Here is a 23,675-nt window from a genome sequence, read left to right on the forward strand (position 1 = left end):
GATACTAATGCATTTTTATCTTCCACAAAATGAAAAATTCTCAAATTAAAAATCTCAAACTCTAATTATGTTTTTTAATTCAAATCCCAATCAATTTGGGAACTTCTTCTCTGACTCTCACTCATTCAATTCAATTTTCTTCTCTGATGTGAGTTCAAACCAGGAATTGAAGCAATGCATAGAAGATCAAAGAGAGGGGATAGTTTTGTATGTGAACATCTTGCTATACAGCATGGAGGTGATGATGTTCATGACTACGGCGCACAGGTAGAGGTAGCAATGTTCACAACAATGGGCGGAGGGAACATGAAGAAGATCAAAATGAAGATTTGGGTGGTTCGAGAACAAAAAATTTGAAACCATGGGTGAAGGTGGTGACGCTCGCAACAACAACGTTTGCAGATTGTGAGGACCGAAGGAAGTGAAAGAAAGTGACAAATGTGTGAGAAAACTGGAGGAAGGGTGCGACATAAGGATAGGGGAGTTGGAAAAAATGATGGATGTCATGGTTGCGGAAAAGCACGGTGGTTTGGCTTCTAAAGGAGGAAGAAGAGAGAAATTAGGAAGTATACATTTTGTTGCATTTTTTAGCTATTCATATTTTTATATTTCCAATAGAGTCAATTTTAAGTGGATGAAATGATCATTTTGAATCAAATGTTGAAGATAAATGATTAAAGTAAACTTTTTAAAAGATAAAAGATTAAACTAAATCAAAAAAATAAGATAAAGGACAAAATAAGTCATTTAGCCAAAAAAATAAATAAAAATTAAACACACTAAAATTGATATACACAATATGATATAATGTTTTATAAGCATTAATCCTAAATTATAATAATATTAATATTAAATATTGTATTATAATCTTTAAAAAATAAAAAAAATAATAGCTATAAAAGCAAATTGTTTAAGAAATAGTAGAAAATATTTTAAATTTTGCCAAAAAAATCTACATATTATTTGATATTTTTCATATATTTTGCATCATCGTTTCTTGCTAATCACATCACCCTTCCCTTTTATGCACTTTCAAAAAAAAAAAAAATTTCAGAATGTATCAAACTCTTTCATTATTAGAAGGCTAAAATATAATTTTGGTTATCTATTTTTTTATTTCACAATTTTAACTCTCCTATTTTACAATAGAGACATTAGTCTCCCGATTTTTTAAAATTCACAATTTTTGTCCGGTCCTCTATTTAGCCTACATTTATTTCTTACATTTTAATTAATTAAATCATTTATTGATAATATCTTAAATGAATATGTCAAGAATTACCGATTTTTAAAAATTCGGAATAAATGTCTTTATTATAAAATAAAAGATCAAAATTAGAGATTGAACAAAATAAAACAATCAAAGTTGTATTTTAATCTAATTAAAATTCTGAAATATATTAAACACTATTATATAATTAACCAAAAAAGTGATACCAAAGGTAATTTCCCAAGGAGACTAGCACAACGTTAACTTTCGCTAGCTTGGCCTATATACGTTAATGTACATGAAAACCAATATTCTAATTTAAATCCCTTTTCAGATCACATCTTTATGAACTTGTACTTACATTATAGATTGAAAAATGAATCAATTCAAGTAAAACAATTTCATACATTAACCATGTTGGCTCCATCACTGTTGTAACAGGCAACACAAGCTGCGTGTTCTATTATGAGCCAAAATATACTACGAAATTTTATCAATCACAGTAGACAGAAAAAGAAAAATACCAATAACAATGTGTTTTCCAGAATGAGATTGATTGCATGATAATCAGAAAGAACATGGCTAAGTCAGACCATATATGTCATCCCAACTTGGATGATATTGGTGTGAGGTACTCTCATGTTTGCTGTACCTCCTCTGCAGTTCTTTCTGAGGAATGCATAGAAATAATTTATCATCAATTTCTTAAAGAAAAAAGAGTTCTTCTTTGCCCTCACATCCCCATGTCCAAGCAAATAGGTGAATCCTGATTCCATTGCTTCTCTAAGGGCTGAAAGCTCATATTCAAGAGCAGGATCTTCATCTGATGACATGTAACTAGATGGCAATGCTGATGCAACTTCTTGAGAGGTAGAAGAAATTTCTGTTTCTTCCAATTTCTGATCATCAATCAGGGGAATCCTAAGCTCCTCAGCCACGGTACCAACAGGAGCATCAGAATCTCTTGTATTCACTGAGACGTTGTCCATGTCATCACTTGAATTGCCCTCCAACTCCAAGGCTGTTTCTAGAGCTTCCCTTCTCAAGAATTTCTCAAGACTCTCAATAAGAAGCTGCTCAAATGCATGGTGATCTTCCTTCCTAACATCTTTGTAGCCATATCGGGCGACACAACGGAATATGTGGTAATCTTTGGGGCAAACTCGTCGAAATAGAAATCTTTCTTCTTGAGGAACCACACGGACTGAGACATATTTAATGCAGACAAAAACTATAGTAGAGTGAAGAGCTGGAAGGTTCAGCAGGAACTGTAGGAAAATGGAGGGAATGCCCTGGACAAGTTCATTGTATAGCAATCCTATTCCTGGCACTCTTACTGTTCCAAGATTAGAGCCAAGCTCAAGCATTGAGTCCACTGAAACCTTCTCTCTAACTTCACTTTTGTTCTTCAATACACTCCCATAGTTCCATGTGTACATCACTGAGAGGAAAAAGGTAGCAAAGGCAAGTGGAAGCCAGCCACCCTCAATGATTTTGGATAGGACAGAAGACAAGTAAATTAACTCCACTGAACCAAATACAAGAGCGAAAGAAAATGCCAAAAACAAGTTAGTCTGCCAAATTAAAACCATTACAAGGGTCACCAAGGTGGTGCTAACCTTGTTAGAACAAAGGATGAAAGTTTGGAAAAAAGAAAGGAAAAAAAAAAGGGCTTCAAGTCCCACATCGCTCAGGATAAACACTTGAATAGTGTTTCACTCCTTATATAGAGAGAGAGCTCATTTCTTCATTTTTCCTTGCCCCAGTTGAGAAGTATTTCCTCAACTTTTCTTTCTCCCTCCCATATTTCAGCCGATGCATTTCCGACAAACTTCTCCCTCTTTCTTTCTGTCGCTCTAAAACTTCAGTTGGCTATAAAGAGTGACTTTTTAAGTCATATTTTTTGGTTGGCTATAATAGTGACTTTTCAAGTCATATTTTTCGGTTGGCTATTAGAGTGACTTTTCAAGTCATATTTTCGGTTGGCTGTTAGAGTGACTTTTCAAGTCATACAAGAGGGTGTAATTCTAGAAAAGGTTCCCTCAGTGCAGTGAGAATCTTATACAGTGATCTGGGCTGTTTTATCCTGGGGATGTCGTGGTTGATAGTCTGCTTGCACAATTTTTTGGCAGTGTCACGAAACGTCTTAAAGAAAGCGACGTTGTCCGTGACTTAGCCAGTAATTTTTTTCGATTTGCCATAAACTATTGTTACAACAATTTTAAGACGTTTTCGGTTCTGCTATGGCTACCGTAGATATTACTGGCTCGAACAACAATGACCTCAACAAACCTTTTAGGTTTGAAGGGTATCATTTCAAACGTTGGCAACAAAAGATGATGTTTTATTTAACTATGAGAAAAGTTGTCTATGTTTTGAACACTGATATTCCGGTGGTACTTGAGGATGCTGAGAAGGAAGTGAAGGATAAAATGACTATGGAATTAGCTCTTTGGAATGAAAATGATTACCTATGCAAGAATTTCATTCTGAATGGGTTAGCTGATGATCTCTATGATTATTATAGCCCATATAAGTTTGTCAAATTAGTTTGGCTGGCTTTGGAAAAGAAGTATGATACTGAGGAAGCTGGGACTAAAAAGTATGTTGTTAGCCGCTACCTCAAGTATCAAATGACTGATGATAAATCAGTAGAGTCTCAATCCCATGAGATACAGAAAATTGCTCATGATATCATATCAAAGGGTATGGCATTGGATGAGCAATTTCAGGTTGCTGTCATCATAGACAAACTGCCTCCTGGCTGGAAGGATTTCAAAAACCTTCTCAGACACAAGACCAAAGAATTCTCTTTGGAGTCTCTGATCACACATCTGCGCATTGAGGAAGAGGCACGCAGACAAGATCAGAAAGATGAAGTGTTGGTTGTGTCTCACAACAACACTAAAAGGAAGAACACAGGTGCAGTTCTGAAGCCTATTGGCAAAAACTTTAAGAATCAGAACCGCAATGTGAGCAATACCTCCAACCGCAACATTGATGGCATGTTCAAATTTAATCTTGATATTAATAAAGTTTCTCCTTCTGCTTACATGCTGTGTGATTTTAATATCTGGCATTCTAGACTTTGTCATATAAATAGTCGTTGCATATCTAACATGAGTAACTTAGGTTTTATTCCAAAGCTATCTTCAAATCACTTTGAAAAATGTGTTTTTTGTAGTCAATCTAAAATAACTAAGAAATCACTAGTTAAAGAATCTGAGTCATTGGATTTAATACATTCTGGTATATGTGAATTTGATGGAACGTTGACCAGAAATGGAAAACGATATTTTATCACTTTTATTGATGACTGCTCTGATTATACATATGTATATCTTATGAAAGATAAAAGTGAAGCGCTTGACAAGTTTAAGTTATTTGTAATAGAAATTGAAAATCAATTCAATAAGAAAATTAAGAAACTTCGAAGTGATAGAGGCACAGAGTATGATTCCGTTTGTTTAATGAGTTTTATAATTTGCATGGAATCATACATGAGACGACTGCTCCATATTCACCTTAAATGAACGGTAAAGCTGAAAGAAAGAACAGAAATTTTACAGAATTAGTTGTAGCTACTATGTTGAGTTCTAGTGCAACATCTTTTTGGTGGGGCGAAATTTTGTTAACTGTTTGTTATGTGCTAAATAGAATCCCCAAATCAAAAAGCAAGACATCTCCTTATGAGATATTAAAGAAAAGACAACCAAATTTGTCTTATTTGAGAACTTGGGGATGTCTAGCCTATGTAAGGATCCCAGACCCTAAAAGGGTTAAACTTGCAAGTAGAGCCTATGAATGTGTGTTCATTGGTTATGCTATTAATAGCAAAGCGCATAGGTTTTATGACCTAAACGCAAAAGTGATCATAGAGTCAAATGATGCTGATTTTTATGAAAATATATTTCCTTTTAAATTAAGGGATAGTGGGGGTACTTCATCCAGTTATCTTCCTGCTATTAGTAGTGAAAATCTTGCATAACCAGAACCAGATATAGAGCCTCGAAGAAGTAAGAGAGCAAGAATTGCTAAAGATTATGGGCCCGATTATATGGCCTATACATTAGAGGAGGATCCATCAAACCTCCAAGAAGCTTTGTCTTCTTTGGATGCTGACTTGTGGCAAGAAGCCATTAATGGTGAGATGGATTCTTTAGAATCTAACAAGACATGGCATTTAGTAGACTTGCCTCCTGGTTGCAAACCAATTGGTTGTAAATGGATCTTGAAAAAGAAACTAAAACCTGATGGTACTGTGGATAAATACAAGGCTCGCCTTGTAGCCAAGGGTTTTAGGCAAAGAGAGAATGTGGATTTCTTCGACACCTTTTCACCAGTCACTAGAATAACATTTATTCAGGTGCTAATATCTCTTGCAGCTATTCACAGTCTAGTGGTACACCAAATGGATGTTAAAACTGCTTTTTTAAATGGTGAATTGGAAGAGGAAATCTATATGGAACAACCTGAAGGGTTTGTGATTCATGGACAAAAAGATAAAGTCTGCAAGTTAGATAAATCTTTGTATGGTCTAAAACAAGCACCTAAGCAGTGGCATGAAAAGTTTGATAACTTAATAGTCTCGAATGAGTTTAAGGTGAATGGAAGTGACAAATGCATTTACTACAAATCTGTAAATAATATTTGCACTATCATATGTGTATATGTCGATGACCTTCTCATATTTGGTTCAAATATTCATGTAGTGAACGATGTGAAATCATTGTTGTGTAACAACTTTGATATGAAAGACCTCGGAGAAGCAAGTGTAATCCTTGGTATTAAGATTACTAGGTCAAAAGAGGAAATTTCTCTGGATCAATCTCACTACATTGAGAAGATCTTAAAGAAATATGACTACTTTGATTGTAAACCTACTAGTACACCATATGTTCCAAGTGTAAAACTATTTAAGAATACTGGTGAAGGTATACGACAAACTGAGTACGCAAGTATCATTGGCGGCCTTAGGTATGCCACTGATTGTACTAGACCCGACATAACCTATGTTGTGGGATTATTATGCAGGTTTACCAGTAGACCTAGTATGAAGCACTAGCACACTATTGAAATGGTAATGAGGTACCTTAAAAGAACCATAAACCTTGGATTACATTATAAAAGGTTTCCCGTTGTACTTGAAGGATACAGCGATGCAGATTGGCTTTCAGATGATTCCAAAGCAACCAACGGCTATATATTTAGCATAGCTGGTGGGGCTGTTTCTTGGAAGTCAAAGAAACAAACTATCTTAGCTCAGTCCACTATGGAATCTGAGATGATAGCACTAGCAACTGCTAGTGAGGAAGCAAGTTGGCTGAGAAGCTTACTTGCAGAGATTCCTTTATGGGAAAGACCGATACCAACTGTGTTGATCCATTGTGATAGTACCGCGACTATTGCAAAAATTTAGAACCATTATTACAATGGTAAGAAACGACAGATACGTCGTAAGCACAACACTGTTAGAGAATTACTCTCAACAGGAGCTGTTAAAGTGGATCACGTACGCACTGATGATAATTTAGCAGATCCTTTGACAAAAGGATTAGCTAGAGAGAAAGTCCATAACACTTCTAAAAGAATGGGACTATTGACCTTACTATGATGATCATTCATGATGGTAACCCGACCTAAATGACTGGAGATCCTAAGAACTAGGTTCAATGGGTAATAACAAGTTATGAAGTGATATGTGATGAACATGCTGTTATAAGTGAAAGCGGCATGATTCCTGAAGTAACAAGAGGATGAATTATGAAAAAAATTCATAATTCTTAATGAGATCTATACTCTACGTTGAGTGGAGTACCTAGGCTACAGGAGTACTCTTGATAGACTCACCTATGTGAATGTTGAAGTGGGGGCCGCTTCATATGAAATTTTGGGCAAAAATTTCTAGAGCGTTCACTATACCGGGATAGACGTGCATGGCCTTTAACGCACGGACTTTATAGAATACACCTATGAAAAGGTTGTGTGTGGTTTGATGTCGGAGATAGAGTTCAAGACTTTGAGTCACTCTAGTAAAATCTGAATCTTACTCACTATGCAAAGGTTCAAGCTATATGACACCTTTGTTTATGCATAATTTTATGAAATCCTCGAAAATCTTCTTTTCAAATTTCAAGTGGGGGATTGTTAGAACAAAGGATGAAATTTTGGAAAAAAAGAAAGGAAAAAAAAAAGAAAAAAAAGGGCTTCAAGTCCCACATCGCTCAGGATAAACACTTGAATAGTGTTTCACTCCCTATATAGAGAGAGCTCATTTCTTCATTTTTCCTTGCCCCAGTTGAGAAGCATTTCCTCAACTTTTCTTTCTCCCTCCCATATTTCAGCCGATGCATTTCCGACAAACTTCCCCCTCTTTCTTTCTATCGCTCTAAAACTTCAGTTGGCTATAAAGAGTGACTTTTTAAGTCATATTTTTCGGTTGGCTATAATAGTGACTTTTTAATTCATATTTTTCGTCATATTTTTCGGTTGACTATAATAGTGACTTTTCAAGTCATATTTTTCGGTTGGCTATTAGAGTGACTTTTCAAGTCATATTTTCGGTTGGCTGTTAGAGTGACTTTTCAAGTCATATTTTCGGGTGGCTTTAGAGTGACTTTTCAAGTCATACAAGAGGGTGTAATTCTAGAAAAGGTTCCCTCGGTGCAGTGAGAATCTTATACAGTGATCTGGGCTGTTTTATCCTAGGGACATCGTGGTTGATAGTCTGCTTGCACAATTTTTTGGCAGTGCCACGAAACGTCTTAAAGAAAGCGACATTTTCCGTGACTCAGCCAGTAATTTTTTCAGTTTGCCATAAACTATTGTTACCACAAACCATCATGACACCAACTTCAGCAATGCCTGCAACAATGATAATGAAATGCATTTAGTACAGATATGCTACAAATGTTCTTCAGTATAAGGCGTATGTGATGTATGAAACTTTTTAGAAATATAATATAAAACCATTTATGTGTCTTCACCAAGCAACTTAAACTATTGAGATAGTTGGTTAGTACATTGTCCACACTCCAAGCCCAAAGGCATACATGAAGGGGCATGTTAGAAATGTAATATTAAACCATTCATGTGTCTTCACTTTAATTGCTTAAGCTTTTGGAATAGTTAATTCATAACTATATCCAACAACCATTTGGTTATAAATTCATGTCTTTGGATTATGGCCATCAAAATATTTGTGAAGAGTTGGGCTCTATCAAATTATCAATTATAAAAAAGCTCGCAATACTAAGAATCAAAATATTGATTTAAATATTTTTCAACGCATAATACAAATGGAGTGCAATTTGGTTTTTGATATGCAACAATAACCTTTCAAAGCTATTTTCAATCATACTTGTAGCGTATAAGTATTGATGATATTGATAGTCTCCCATACAAGCATTATCTTTCAAGATAAAAATCTTGTTCCCAATCATTTTTACATCCAACACATTTTCCTTCCCATTCTTGTCTACAATAATACTCACTCCATTCTTTCGTCGAACTTTCCATGCGTACTAAAATTTAAATCCGGTAATGTCTAGCTCTTTATTTTTTTTCTAACCTTCTTAGTTTCTTGAAGACATGTGATGCTAATCCTTCTTTGAATCATAGAGTCCACCGCCTCCAAGGACTTACCTGTCAAAGTCTTAAGTACCAAAGCTAACCTAATCAAGCACTCCCCATTTAATTGATGCCGTTCAATTTTACAGGTTAGTCAATGCACAAGGCATACACTGTTTAGTTGGTGTTGTTACATAATTTTTTGCCACATTAAAAATTGAAATCATGGACACCACACAAAAATGAAAATCCAGAATATAAAAATTTGATGAAATAAATCTTGATATAGTTTGATCATTTCATATAAAATGAGAAAAAGGAATACTGTAAGAAATAAATTGAGATGAGGGGCACTAACCATATGCATTTGCAATATCAGTTGTGTTTTGGAAGATGGAAATCACGACTATGCACATGATCATCAAAAACCAGTTGATTATGGGGATGTAAATTTGACCCACATACGGACAAAAATTGTCACTATAAATAAATAATTCGTAGGTAAATGTATGATAGACTTTGTCTTACGGACATTTCTTCCGTCAACTTTGAGGGGTGTATAATGATAGCTAATTGTCTGTCACTATAGGTTTTACCTACTATGTATAGTGTGTAGGTAAAAGTCATTAACTTCTACTTACATCTCCTAACTGTAGGTAAAAGTCTTTAATATGTACCTATCATCTTCAACTGTAGGTAAATATTTAGATCTTAGAGAGAGTTTAGAACATACATAACTGAATGTGGGCAGTGCAGCAATCCAACGATCCTTCCAGCTCCAACTCCAACTAGCTTTGCCTCGTATTAGAGTGACAAGACATCAAGGCCATAATCTAGTACAAGGACCATAAAGATGTCTACAATATCTTCTGCATATATACACAGAATTAGAGTGACAAGACATCAAAATAACTTCCACATATATTTCAGTTAGACATAATTTTATAGTTGTGCTCTTAATTTTATTGATTTATATTTATAAGAAATAAATTTAAATCTAGAAGTATTAGCTAATCGACATTTCCCTAATCAAATTAATCAAGAACAATTTTAGACCCATATAATTAGCATTCAAAATCCAAAATTAGACTACATAAACATAAAAGGAGATTCTACTGTGTGTGCATGTTCATACATAAACATAATTACAGTTCAGATCTGTCTTTCTTTTTGAGTTTTGAAAATAATAATAAACAGTTGTTAAACAAAATAGTTTAGTTTAATAGGCATAACTAAAATGGGAGTATTTACAATTTGTTTAATGACATGATTTTTAAAAAATGATAGCAAGGTGTAAGTCTGATTTTCATATTTAAAAAGAGTATACCATATCCTTGTAGGACATGAGCACAAGTAACCACCTGTAAGTAACCTTCCACATGTACAGATAAAGTTGCGGCTCCAGACAAAATAAGACGTACTCTACCCCCTAAACCTTGCTTTACCTGATCAAGTAGTAAAATCATGATTAGTAAAAAATCCTGTCATACCAAGGGGATGGGGAGTTCAAATTTATAAATTTTAAAACCTTGTCAAACACAATTTTATCTTATAGGAACACACATCAATCAATTTCACCTTGTAAGGTAATAAACAAACATTCAATCCAATCCAATGTGACATAACCTTGAAACTGCAGAAGAAACAGAACTAAAGTTTCAATTTCAATTCAGTCTAGAAAAAAAAAAGGAATAGAAAGCAGTAACCTAGGCCTAAAAATAGAATAAATAAATAAAAACATATATATTAGTATGAAGCTAACCGACAATGGAGTTATCGAAAAATGAAAAATCTGGAGAGAAATAATGCATCAATTTGGGCAATTCCCATCATTTTGGGTAGGCAGTTAATCACAAACAAAGAGATGAATTCACGTCAAAGGGACAAGGTCCCAAAATTAAAAAAATAAAAACAAATTTAATCGAAAATAGTATTAATAAAATAAAGGGGCAACGAGCGAGAAACTATCTTAGTTCATATGGATTTGTAAGTGAATTTAATATGAATTTTATCTTATATTAATTGTCAAACATAATTAATATTAATTTAATATGAATTTGTAAGTGAATTCATATGGGAACAACCTTAGTTCCCTAATATCTTATAGAGGATCCATAACGGTTCATTGCAGGTTTGTCATGATTTCACCTTTACTCAAGAAACTATCTACAAAACAACACTTATTATGAATAAGCAAAGTTGAATAATGTCTTCTTCAAGAAGCCCCCAGAAGAAATCTTTTGTGTCAAACCTGTGTATCAGATAGGGGTTGAGAGTCAATGCATTTTTTTCCCAATTGGGAAGGGGAAGGAAGAAAAATGAAAAAGAAAAGTAAGAAAAATGCTACTCCAATGATCAAGCAATAATTTGCAGAGTAGCTTTGTCCTACTGAAATAATAATTTTACCATCAAGATTATATGATTATGGAAAGATCATCAAAATGTCAACAATCATGAGAATTTTCAAGAGTTTACCTGAGTATACTCTATCAAGCACACGAGGAACAACACAGAAAATAGTTGGTTTTAGTTCCCCAACATCATCAATTAACAATTTGACATCCTACAGTTTAATTATTACATCAAATGTTCATTTCGTAATTATAGAAGGAGCACTTTCATTTCTATTATAAAACTTGTGGATAAAGCATAATAGTACATGAAATGAATAATCCACCACTAGTAAAAATTCATCCCATGAATATATTGCCAACCCAAAACTTTCAACTTCTTGCTTTTGTATAGGGTTAACCTTTCCGAAGCTTACAATTGTTGTAACAAAGACATAAAAATGAATGCTTCTTTATAAAGCACAAGCATTTTAGGAAAGAAAGGAGAGAATCAACAAAACTTACTCTTGAGATACTTTGTTGCATTTGAAAATGTCTTGAATAGCTGAAAAGTTTCAAAACAAATATTTGGGTGAGACTAACTGTTTACAAAAGATTATACACAACTCTAAAATCCTTCCTAACAATTAAACTGCTATAAAACAAAGGGTTTAGATAGGAGAACCTCATGTATCTTCTTCTCTTCTGCAAATGCAATTGAGACCTCTGAATGGCATATAATAAACTCTATAGCCCCAACACCTGTGTCATATGAATGAGAGTGTCAAAGCAACTGAAAATTATAAGTTTAATTTGAAAAATGAATATTTGTACAATGAGATATTCTCCCAGTACAATGCACCATTTGAATTTACTGCATGCAGTAAACTTCAAAAAACATATCATTGTTAGAAAAGTTATCACAATTTTAGGTACGGGACAGGTTTTAGTGTAAGTTCTTTACTTGCATTATTTTAAAAGGACTTTGTTCGTAAATAAGTGGAACTCTCTGCAGAGAGTAGACATTCAATATAAGAAACAAAGCTTCAATCTAGAAATACCTTATTCTCCATTAAGCTCAATAAGGACTACAAAAATCCAACTACCAAAGAAACAATACAGTAGAAATAGAAATAACAATAGATACTCAGCACAAAAAAGAAACAAAAATCAACATATCAACATCTAAATAATACAATAGAAACCTCCAACATATAGAGTGAGCAGAAAAATTAAGATGAAAAAAACTCAGAAGAAAACAAGGGAAGCAAATTCAAAAATAAAATGTACATGCATGCTCATAATCCATTCTGCAGAATTGGCACCATAAATACCACATTTTACACCCTGCAAGTCAGCAATATATGAATTAAGCTAAAATGAACAAATTGTTAGAAACTATAAATATAATCATATGCAAATATGAAATATCAAAATCATATAAAATAAGGATATCCATGTCAAAGAACCAAGCACTTGAACTCACATGACCATGGTTCTGATTCACTCTTGAGCTATTCATGCACATGCAGATAGCCACATTACCAAGAATATATGGTGTTTGAATTTTGTCAGTGGCATGAAAGCATGTAAATTACACGTAAATGTTGGCTGTAACTTGTAAACAATGAACACGTAAACAACCCAACATGTACTGTGAATCCAAGAATTTGGAATAACATAATAATACTACTGAAACAATTATGAAAAAAATGCTTCATTTTCTGGTAAGAAAGACACAACTGACTTACTTTTCCATAACCACAGCTGCGGATAGAATTCCCAATTTTATATGTGTTTATTTATGTGGCCTTTTGATATTGAGTAAGAGTGAGTAGATTTGGTGAGGCATGAAGTCCAACTTAATTTCTGAAACTAACAACTGACAATGACAACTTTACCTATGATCCACTTAATTGTTTTTATTGGCAAACAAAATTATTAATATAAATAGAAGGGTACCCGGGGTATCAATGAGAAGTACATGAACAAATAAATTATACAATCAACCCCATATATATGCATTGACATGGTCGATTCTGAATTTTTTTTGCCCTGAACAGACTAAAAAAATTATGTCCTCATAATCATTCAAATATTATCTACACGAAATTACTATAATAATGTAACCAGTTTCCCTGCACCATGTTATGCCTGCCAACACCCCGAGATAAATTTATTGCAACATATATAACTGTATTCAATCATTATTTTCCTCATTATATGATCCACTTAATTAAATGAATCAACATATGGAGGAGTTAATAACTTACTGTTTTCTTTTCTTTCTTTTTTTTTTTGTTCTGTTATGCCATATTAGTTAGAGTTTATGCTTGGCTAGATTCGGTTATTGATCTACCTACGGATAATGGACATTTTATATCATGTTGGATTCAACAGGGGCATGAAAGCCAAAGTGGTATGGCATATGTTATGGACTTATTTATGGTTTGATGTAAATATTGGATACTTATCAATGTACGAGACTAAAGCTTTCTGCTAGATTCAATCTCCATTAATTAGGGTTGCAATATCTGTATTCCTCTTAACTAGTTGACCAAAACAATTGATTATATATAGAGGCTTCCCAAAATTGATAAGTATCCCCCCTATTAATCCACGAATTTGATAATTTAAGTATGTTTCAGGTCTCACAACTTAAAACAATAAACTCTCGGTTTTACCATTTTTATCACCAAAATCACGAAAACAGAAGGTAAAATAAAAATAATGTGTTAATTATTAATCAAAACATATCATTTAAATAAAACAAACCAAAATTAATCTCCCCTGATTTTTCACTCTCCGTACTGTCAAACAAAAGCAGAGAACCTTCTTATTAACACAGTCAAATATTTTAAAGCGAGCTCCTTTATGCTTTATACCATGACATAATAAAGATTAGTATCAAACTACAACGAATCAAGCATTAAGTTAAGGGCGAAGAAGCTTAATATCTTGGTGATAATTGGCATACAGAATACTTTATAAGTTAACCAAATTAAAAAACTGATAATTTAAGTATGTTTCAACTACCTTGCAATTTTTGCTCATGATTGGCCAAGAGGTCTGCCTATCTACAACCTCTTCCTGGATGTAGTAGTCTAGTCTGGCATGATTTTGTTGGTGCCAGTAGTGTTTTGTTACTTGTTAGTGATGTTTTGGCCTCCAATGCAGTAAAAAATAAAAAATAAATAACAATGGAAGTATTCATGACAAGTATTCTCCCAAGCAAATACTGCATAATGATATCGAGAATGCATGACAACACGAGGAAGCACCACACGAGAATGCATGACAAGTATTCCCACTAGTTTTATATTATTAGTTTTTTCAATAATGTCATTTTTTATTAACTGTATTTAACTTCTATTTTTTATTATTTAAAAAATTTAGAGAGGCACAGACTTCCCCTAGTTTATACGAAAGTGACCACTAATAATTATTATTATCATACTAAGAATTTGGGGAAAATAATCATGACTCAAACTCATACTTTATGAGACTTACATCATTAAAAAAATAAAAATAAAAGTTGATCTTAAAGGACAAAAGGCAGTTCATACCTGATTATGCTGTCTTTTCCTTTTATCTCTAAAATGAGCAAAGGCATGTGGATCAAAACCAAGAACATGCATAACCTGAAAAAATGATCAAATATGATGAACAATGCCACATATTGCCTCTCATGCATCTCTATATATAATTATATATTACAAACCTCATGTATCAGAGTAGCTGAAAGCAAAGTCTCTGCCTCGACAGAATTTAGCACATATCCAATTTTAGAAACCACGGTGCCTAGATTGTTTTTTACTCTGATGGAGGGGATTTCATCATGTCCTGTTTCATCACATTTTACAATATTTCAGACCTCAAATTCTTTTTCACTTTTCAATAAGAATAAAATAAAGTCTGAGTCTCATATACAAACCAACAAACAACAACAAATTCTTATCTAACTAGGTCAGCTACATGGATCATAGGACACCATTGACACGGTTATAAACAAAAGTTTCAGGAATTAAATTAAACCTGAGTCTCATATAATTTAGCAAAATAAATTATACCTGAATTTCTACAAGGATGAGGGAGTATGAATAGGCAAAGGCTATGTCACCAAGAGCTTGCATGGTTCTCCAAACTTTTTCAGTTTGTGTCACGGTACCAACTGTTATCCCGGTTAGGCTTCCCCTGACTCCTCTATTTTCTGTTACATGGTTAATTCAAGTCAGATTTCTTACTAGTGATTGAAGATGAACAAATATCATCATGATGGACATGTGAATAGCATGAATTCATACCAATAACTTTTCCAATACCAAGGCCTAGCCCAATAGTGGAGTATGTGAAGGACATGACAGCAGCTACAATGGAGAGCCACCACAATTGATCGAAGCCCGGAATTTGTGAGAAAATAATTTCCACTATACCAAATGAAATCATGTACATGTTACTGTTCATATCGTCGATTCCATCTCTCCGCCATTTCCATCTCCGTCATCGTCGCCTCCGCCGCGCTCCTCTCCGATTCCGATGGCGACGGAGGAACGAATCCACTGTACGAGGGTGCGGAGCGCACCGCTCGCAAGGCGACGGACCCCTGCGACCGGATCTTCCAACACGCGAAGTGTACCGGTGTCGCCGCTGCGGTCGGTGCTGTCCTCGGTGAACCACGAGGTCCGCTCCGACTTCGAGATTCGTGTCACGGCACTACTTGCGGAAGTGAACACCCTTTCTAAAAATATGAGATTTTACCTATACTAAACATGGGAAATTATATATATTTAACATAGAATTAATTATATTCATAACTAAGAGTGCTCCGTAGGTATAAGTTATTAGAAATTTTACCTATAGTAAATATTGGTAAGTATAAGTTCTTTTATTTTTACTTACACCAAACATAGATAAGTATAAGTCATTTTGTTTTTACCTACATTAAACACATGTAGGTATAAGTTTATTTGAGTTCTACCTACACTAAATTATGTCTGTAGGTAAAAATGTTTGTAGCTACATGGAAAATTTCTTGTAGTGTTGAGGTGTGAATTATCTTGAGCCTGGGGAAGCATCCCAAAGCCATAGATTGCTTTATGCATGAAAATGTAGCAGATATCATTGCTTGGCTGGCAATCATAGCAGCAAGTGTGGCAATCACAAACATTGGCCAGAAGAGACTCTCTGATTCACACAGAGCACAAACAGCAGGTACCAACACAATTACTACAAGTTTGCTTCACACAAAGCACAAACTTAGGACTATAGTTTTAAGGACATTGACTTTAAGAATAAACACAAGCAGTCACAGTCATTGTGTCAGAAAATATCACCTGGAACAGACTTGTAGAATACACTTGCATAAGAACTTGGGTTCTTCGTCAAAAAAGCAGCTTGGCCCATATAAGCGAGTAGGAGATAGGGAAATACCACACAAGTGAAGGCAATTTGTTTAAGCGATTATACAAAGGTTCAAGAAAGGAACTTTAAATAATCATACTAAATTTATGTTTTTCTCTTTGAAAATAAACGATTTAAGGATTCACAAACTTGTATTGCTAGCCCAGATATGCAAACATTGCTTCTGCACCTATGAGGAATATACAAGAAAGTTATATAATTTTTTGACACCTAGTCCTAAAGGGATAAACTTCTCATTGAGATGACAAGAATATATTACTTGTATTCTGAATGACTATAAAAAGACACGTAGTTTCGGGATAGTTTCCTAATCATGTGTAAAAAGACAACGTAGAGCGAGCTAATTAGTTGAAGTGAGAAATCTTGCATTCACTCATTGTAAAAGAATTCGTATTTTGCAATTTTTTTATGGTTTATTAATTATGTATACTGTAAGTAGCTGAACCAACTCTTATCAAATGTCTCAAGTTCATTCTTGGAGATATGTGGAGACTTTGGTCATAAAAAGTTATATTTTTCCTGAAAGAAAGAAGCAGCCACCAAAAGAATATCCATCTAATGATCTAAAGCTAATATGTGAAAGAAGTTTTCCTGTATTTCCAATATCTGAAAGAAACAGAAAGTGACTTGTATTTCCAATATCTATTATTTCTTTTATTTGTCCAGAAAAAAAAAATCTTAAAAAACAAAGGAAAATATACCTACCTGTACCAAATTCATCTATTTGATCCTGCAGACCACTTATGGCAGGCATCACTACATCAAAGAAGCACCATGGTTATACAGAAGTTACGCCACAAGAAAAATTTTCTTCACATCAGCTCTACTTTAATAGGATAAACAAGAGGAATGTTTGTATGTTATCTGAGAGGGACTTCTATTATACATTAGCTCATACAATGAGTATGAAAAATTTAGCTCAAGTGACAAATGCTTGTGATCAAACTTCATTACAGCATTGATCATATGATAAAAATAAAAAAACTTACAACAGAAGTTCAGGTCAAAAAGTTGCTTGCTTATGTACCTGCTATTGCTGGGGTTAGAATACCATCTCCAATAACCATGGAGGCTGTTTTACTACTGTAGGCTCCTTTTGCAAACTATTTATTAAAAGGGGGTTGTTTTCAAACTATTTATCGGGGGGTCTATTTTTATTTGCATTGCGCCAAAGGCAGGGGCGCAATTCAACGGGGAGATAACATGTGACATTGAGTTGTTGTGCCAACAGTTTTGCGCAATGGGTTGCTACACTTGCAGTGGTGCAATCACTTTTGGTCAAACTTTTGACAGCGTGTGTACTTGACCAACTTTGCGCAAAGGGTTGTCAGTGCTTCTGCGTTGAATGTGAAAAATTTGCTATTATCATGTGGGAATAATATAGCTGTCAATGAATTAAAAGTTCAAAGATTTGCAACAAATTTAGATGAAGATTTTGGCGATGATGAATAGAGTTTTTTTTATAAAATAATAAAAATAAATAAATAGAATAAATAATAAGTTGTACGTACTCTAGCTATAAATAGAGACGTGTTAGGTCATTTTTCACACTGACGATGTCTCCCCTTACTCTCAATTTCGTTTATCTCTCTCCTCCTTCCAAAACCCTATCTTTTTCTCGCATACCACCAAACCTATCTCATAAAAATGATGATCTTGGACTCATTCACCGTTGGATGGTCGTGAAATTTAAGCACCAGGTTTGAAACTCAATTCCGAGCCTTCTCACCGTTGGGAATTATAAAACAATGTCGAAGCTAATAGAAATACCCTTCGCATTGTAACTTTTTCTTCCCCGCAGAAACCCAGAACTGTCTCGGTAAAACTATGATCCCGAACTCGTTAACTGTTGGATTGTGCTGAAATTTTGATATGTGGTTCGTGATTTAATTTCGCACACCTTCACCGTTGGAATTTACAAAAGAATGGTTATGAACAGAGAAAGATACATCGCATGTAGGACCATGAAATAGAGGCTTTAATCTCTTCTCCTTCTCTCTAACATTTGGGAATCCTAACAGAGCAATCGGAGGAAGAACTCTAGAGAGCACAAAAAATGTCACAATTGATAACGGAGAAAGCTTGAGTGACTACATCGAGGTAAGGGATGAGTTATTCACAATTGAGGATTAGTGAGAATATGTGTAAGAATCCTTAGAGTATCAATTGGAATGAGTTTTGGGGTGTTTCCGTAATTTTTTATTTTATCCTTATAATTATAACTGTGAATTATATATGTTTGATGAACCAGTTGATGTCCCAATGAGAAATTACTGTGTGAAATTGATGTGTTCTTGTGTTGAGTGTGAACCCTTAAAAAAATTGAGCTTTTTTTATTAATGTAAATTATATTTTAAATAATATTATTCAATGACTTATTTTATACAAATTATTATCTTGTTCTAATTTTTTCCACGACGATGATCAACATGTTATGTGTATATATTTATTGTAATACTAAAATAATAAATTAAAGAAAGTTGTAAGGTTAATGTCTAGTGATAATTTCTTTTCATGTAATATTAAATTAATTGTTATAAAAATTCTTTTGATTAAAAATAATATAGTTTGATTTACTAGTGTATATATATATATATGTTTTGTGTCATGCAAATATGATTACTATGTGATGTGTATATGAGTTATGAGGTGTAATAAATTATTATAATGACATTATAATATTATTATGGAGATTGAGTAGTACAAAGTGGAATGTGTCAATTTGCGATATACATGTAACCATGAGATGATTGATTGTCACATTATGAGATGTTAAATTGTGGGCATGATATTTGGTTGTGAATAAGTGTGTGTGTTTAACACTTATGTGACAATAATTATGTTGTGAGTTGTGAATTAGACAATAACCCGATCAGTGTTGATATTGAGAAAATATTTATGGTCAGTGTTAAAGAGAAAGTGTAGGTTTCCTATTTAGGAACCAGTGTTAAATTGTAGCGCAATGTGTTGAACGTGTTTAAAACACGAGTGTGAGGTTATGGGTATTGTATAATTCATGAACAGTTTCTATAAATTGAATTTGTGATGAATTGTGGAATAACATGTTGCTTTGAGATTATAATATTGTTATTGAGATTGAGTATAAGTACAAAGTTGAATTTGTGTTAATCTGTGATATACATGTAAACATGTAATGATGGATTATGATATTATGAGATGTGAAATTGTGAATAAGTTTTATTTGTGAATAAGTGTGTGGTTAACACTTGATGTGACATTACTTGTGGTGTGAGCTGTGAATTATACAATAACCTGACCAGTGTTATCTTGAGAAAAGTGTTGATGCACAGTGTTAAAGAAAAAATGTAGGTTTCCCATTTTGAAACCAACGTTAAAGAGAAAATGTAGGTTTTCTATTTAGGAACCAGTGTTAAATTGTAGCGCAATGTGTTAAGCATGTTTAAAACACTAGTGTGAGGTTGTGGGTATTTTATAATTCATGAGTAATGTCTGCATGCAAAAAATTATTTTAGGGGTTGGACCTGAATCAGGAGGGAGAGGCCCTGACGTACTCTTCGGAGTGTAGGCCGTGGGGTAAATACACCCAGTTTGAGTATTCCTTTAAGCTTGTATCGATCTCACTTGGTTGGAGCATTCTTGTAAAACAGCGTAACCCTGACTGGTCTCCCTATGATTTTACTTAGTGAGAGTAACCTGACATACTCATGTTGTGGTGTGTATCTTGTTGTGTACTCCTAAGCGCCCCAGGGTGGTTTTTCACTGACATGATACCACATTGTATATAGGGTTGAGTTTTAACATAACTGTTGCATACGCTTGCTAATTGTTTATTATGAAATTGATGTGTTATTATGTCTTAATCGGAGTGTGTGATTCATGTGTAATGTGATTGATGATTGAAAAGTGAATTTTAAATGACAAAGTGGTGGAATTACGTGAGTTATGTTTAAGTAAGTTGTATCTCATTTGTATGATATGTATATCTAGTTGTCTTGTTTCTTTATTAGTTAGGAATGTGATAACTCACTCCCTATGTGTTGTTTGTGTTTGGATCCTATGATGATCTTGAACTTTGTGGAACAGATGATTAGGTAAATTGCTTTAAGGAACCTTGTGCTGAAGGACGTCGGGACACAATGCTCTGATAGGATGTATTGGGATATAGATTTTTATATTAATTGTATGAAGTCTTAGGCGGCCTTATTTGAGTCGAGATGACTATATATATTTATTTGGACAAGTTTGAATATGATGTAAAAGAAAGTGAATGTGAATCTTTTACCCTGTTGAAAGGATTTTATTTAAATGTGTTTTAAAAACTTTTAATTAATTATGATTTCTTTTTCTTTTATTAGTACATATATGTATGGGGTAGAGGGTGCCATATCATTTATTTTTAAAGTCCCTTCCAATTCTGGAGTAGGCAGTTTGAGCGTAAAACTAGAGATATGTTCATCAGCTTGTTGACAATTTGGAAGCAGGCTCACATTTGCATACCTGCAAATCAGCGAGTATAGTGTAAACGTTCCTCCTACAGTTGAACCATTAATGTATGGAAATTGTGAATTACAGCAAGTATGAAATGAACCAAAGCAAAATAATTTTGAGGGGGAAAGTGAATCTCTTACCTTCTTCGCTGTCATTTGCTTTGAGGACTACAAAAACATATTTCGCTAATGGAATAAGTGATATTGTAGACATTACTAATGATAATGCCCCCAAGATATCATCATTTGATCCAATTGGAACCTTGCTGAAGACATCAACAAAAACATATAGAGGACTTGTTCCTATGTCACCATATACCACACCAAGAGTCTTAAATGCCAATGCAATAGTGGGCCAGAGGGAAAGGTCCTGATTCACATAAGCACAAAAGATTAAGAAGAGGGAAGTGGCCCTCTAGTATACCACACCATGGTGAAGTTGAAGTTAGTTCTGTTGAGTTCTTATTAAAAGTGATAATATTAAGATAGCAATAACAACATAAAACAAAACTCTTAACATCAATAAAAAAAATGACAAAACTTAGATGCAGTTTCATAAGTGTTTTTGGTGTTTTCCGATCAGAATTTGAATTTCACCTCGGTAATCAATATAAAAATGATTCCTTTAAAGGTCAATATAGATGAGGTAAAACTTCAGTCCTAATACCACCAAAAGCACCTAAAAATTGTATCTATATTTTGTCCTAATAAAAAAAAACCTCATCAGACCATGAATATTTGATAACACATTAAAAATTAAGAATTTAAGCAACACCTAGAACATTCAAAGTACCATTATTTCAGGCAAAAATGTAAAAAAGAAATGAAACCAAATGACAACAATTTACTAACCTTGGAGTGGTGAGCACGAGTTCCAGCAATCTCCATGGCTTCAACATCAAATGAGTCAATCCTATTGGGCTTCTTGGCAAGCCTTCTCCTGATTCAGCCATACCCTTCTCTACCATCATCATGCTTTGACCACATAGGAACCTCATCCCAGTCCATTTCACTTCCATCAACCCACCTTGACTTGTTGCTCCCACCACTGCTACTTCTACCCAACAACAACAATCTGTATGAGTTATAAGGATTGGTAATCCGTATAACTCATATAGATTGACAATCTGTATGTGTTTTACGGATTGTTAATCCATATATTTATGTTTTTATTTTTTTTATTTTATTGATTAATAAAATAATAATAGAATTAATTTTGTATAAATAAAAAGAAATAAATTATTTTGTTGTAAATTTTCTTTTTAATAAAGAAATATTGTTGTATATTTTTTATGTCTTTATATTCAATTAATTATATTTGTTTTTTGAAGTTGCTTTTTAAAAAAATTAACAATTTTTTTTATTTAAAAATGAATGTATAAATATTATTGTTATTTCTTTATTTGTAAAATGTAAGTCGTTTATTTATATTTGCTATGTAAATAGTTTATTTATATTTGCCATGTAAGTAAATTATTTTTTTTATTCATATAGTGGTGTATATTTTAGTACACTCATAGTATTAAATATTTATATAAATAGTGGTTGGAAGTATAAAATAATTTTTTTTTTGTTTTGTTTTTAAAAATAAAAAGATGTTGTGTTAGTAATTTGTTAAAAAATGAAATAGTCATTTGTTAGAAATCAAAACCAAAATCATACTTATATTTTGGTCATTATTTTAAATTTACTTCATTAGTGTTGTCAAATTTATATATTTGGAAAAAAAAAATCCATATTCATTTAGAATTTATAAAAGTGATAAAAAAAAAATTTAAAAATATTTTTTTATTTAAGAATTATAAAATAGTAATTGATTGTATTATTGTTTGAATGATGACTTAAGTTTTTATGATTGTTTAAATGTGCAAATTATGGTTAGAACTAAATGTTTGGGTCAGGGCTTTAAGCAGAGTTATAGGAAGAGCCCTAGGGAGAGAAGTAAGTCGTGATTCAGATGAAGCTGTCCAACGGCGAAGGCCCACAGCATCTGCACGTAGGCAACTGGAAGCTGCACCTGTTGCTGAGGATGTTCAGCTTGTGGATCATGCAGCTGACAAGGTACATGAACAGCTTGAAGAAGCAACTGATGATGATGTAGTTACTGATGTTGAGGGTTTTCTAGGCGAGTCCCACGACACATCAGTTTTGATTGGCTATGTTCATCATGTTGCAATAATTGTTTGGAATTGAGAGGTATTTATATTTTTAAATAAATAAATTTTTTCGTAAGTATTTGTTATTATTATTGAAATGATTTAAATTTTGATTTTCAGAAATGTCCTGAGTTGAAGTTATCCTTCCATGGAAGGAAGTTTGAGAAATTTGGCAGGCCTGCTCCAAAGATTGAAGGCTCAGTGGCTGCCACAGGATTAAGTCCTCTAATCGCATGTTCGTTAGACATTAGCGATCGGGGACTTATATCTGCTTTTGCAGAGAGGTGACATAAGGAAGCTAGTAATTTCTACCTTCATGTAAGAGAGGTGACTATCACCCTCAATGATGTGGCATCGTTGTTTCATTTTCCCATTACAGGTGTCTTCCATAGCTTCGAGGCTCTTCATATGGACGAAGCAGTGTTGTTGTTAGTTGAATTGCTTGAAGTTAGTTTAGAAGAAACAAGAGCTGAGACAGTACAATGCCATGGGGCATATCTACGGCTATCATGGTTGCGAG

At 33.7% G+C, this 23,675-nt stretch overlaps 1 pseudogene; it reads right to left on the reverse strand.

Moving 5' to 3' along the window:
* Positions 1–1,797: 1,797 nt before the first annotated feature.
* LOC114397063 lies at positions 1,798–22,695 on the reverse strand (annotated as a pseudogene).
* Between the last annotated feature and the right edge of the window lie 980 nt (positions 22,696–23,675).

This window comes from Glycine soja, chromosome 18 (assembly GCF_004193775.1).
Source record: "Glycine soja cultivar W05 chromosome 18, ASM419377v2, whole genome shotgun sequence".
In the NCBI taxonomy this organism is placed as follows: Eukaryota; Viridiplantae; Streptophyta; class Magnoliopsida; order Fabales; family Fabaceae; genus Glycine; species Glycine soja.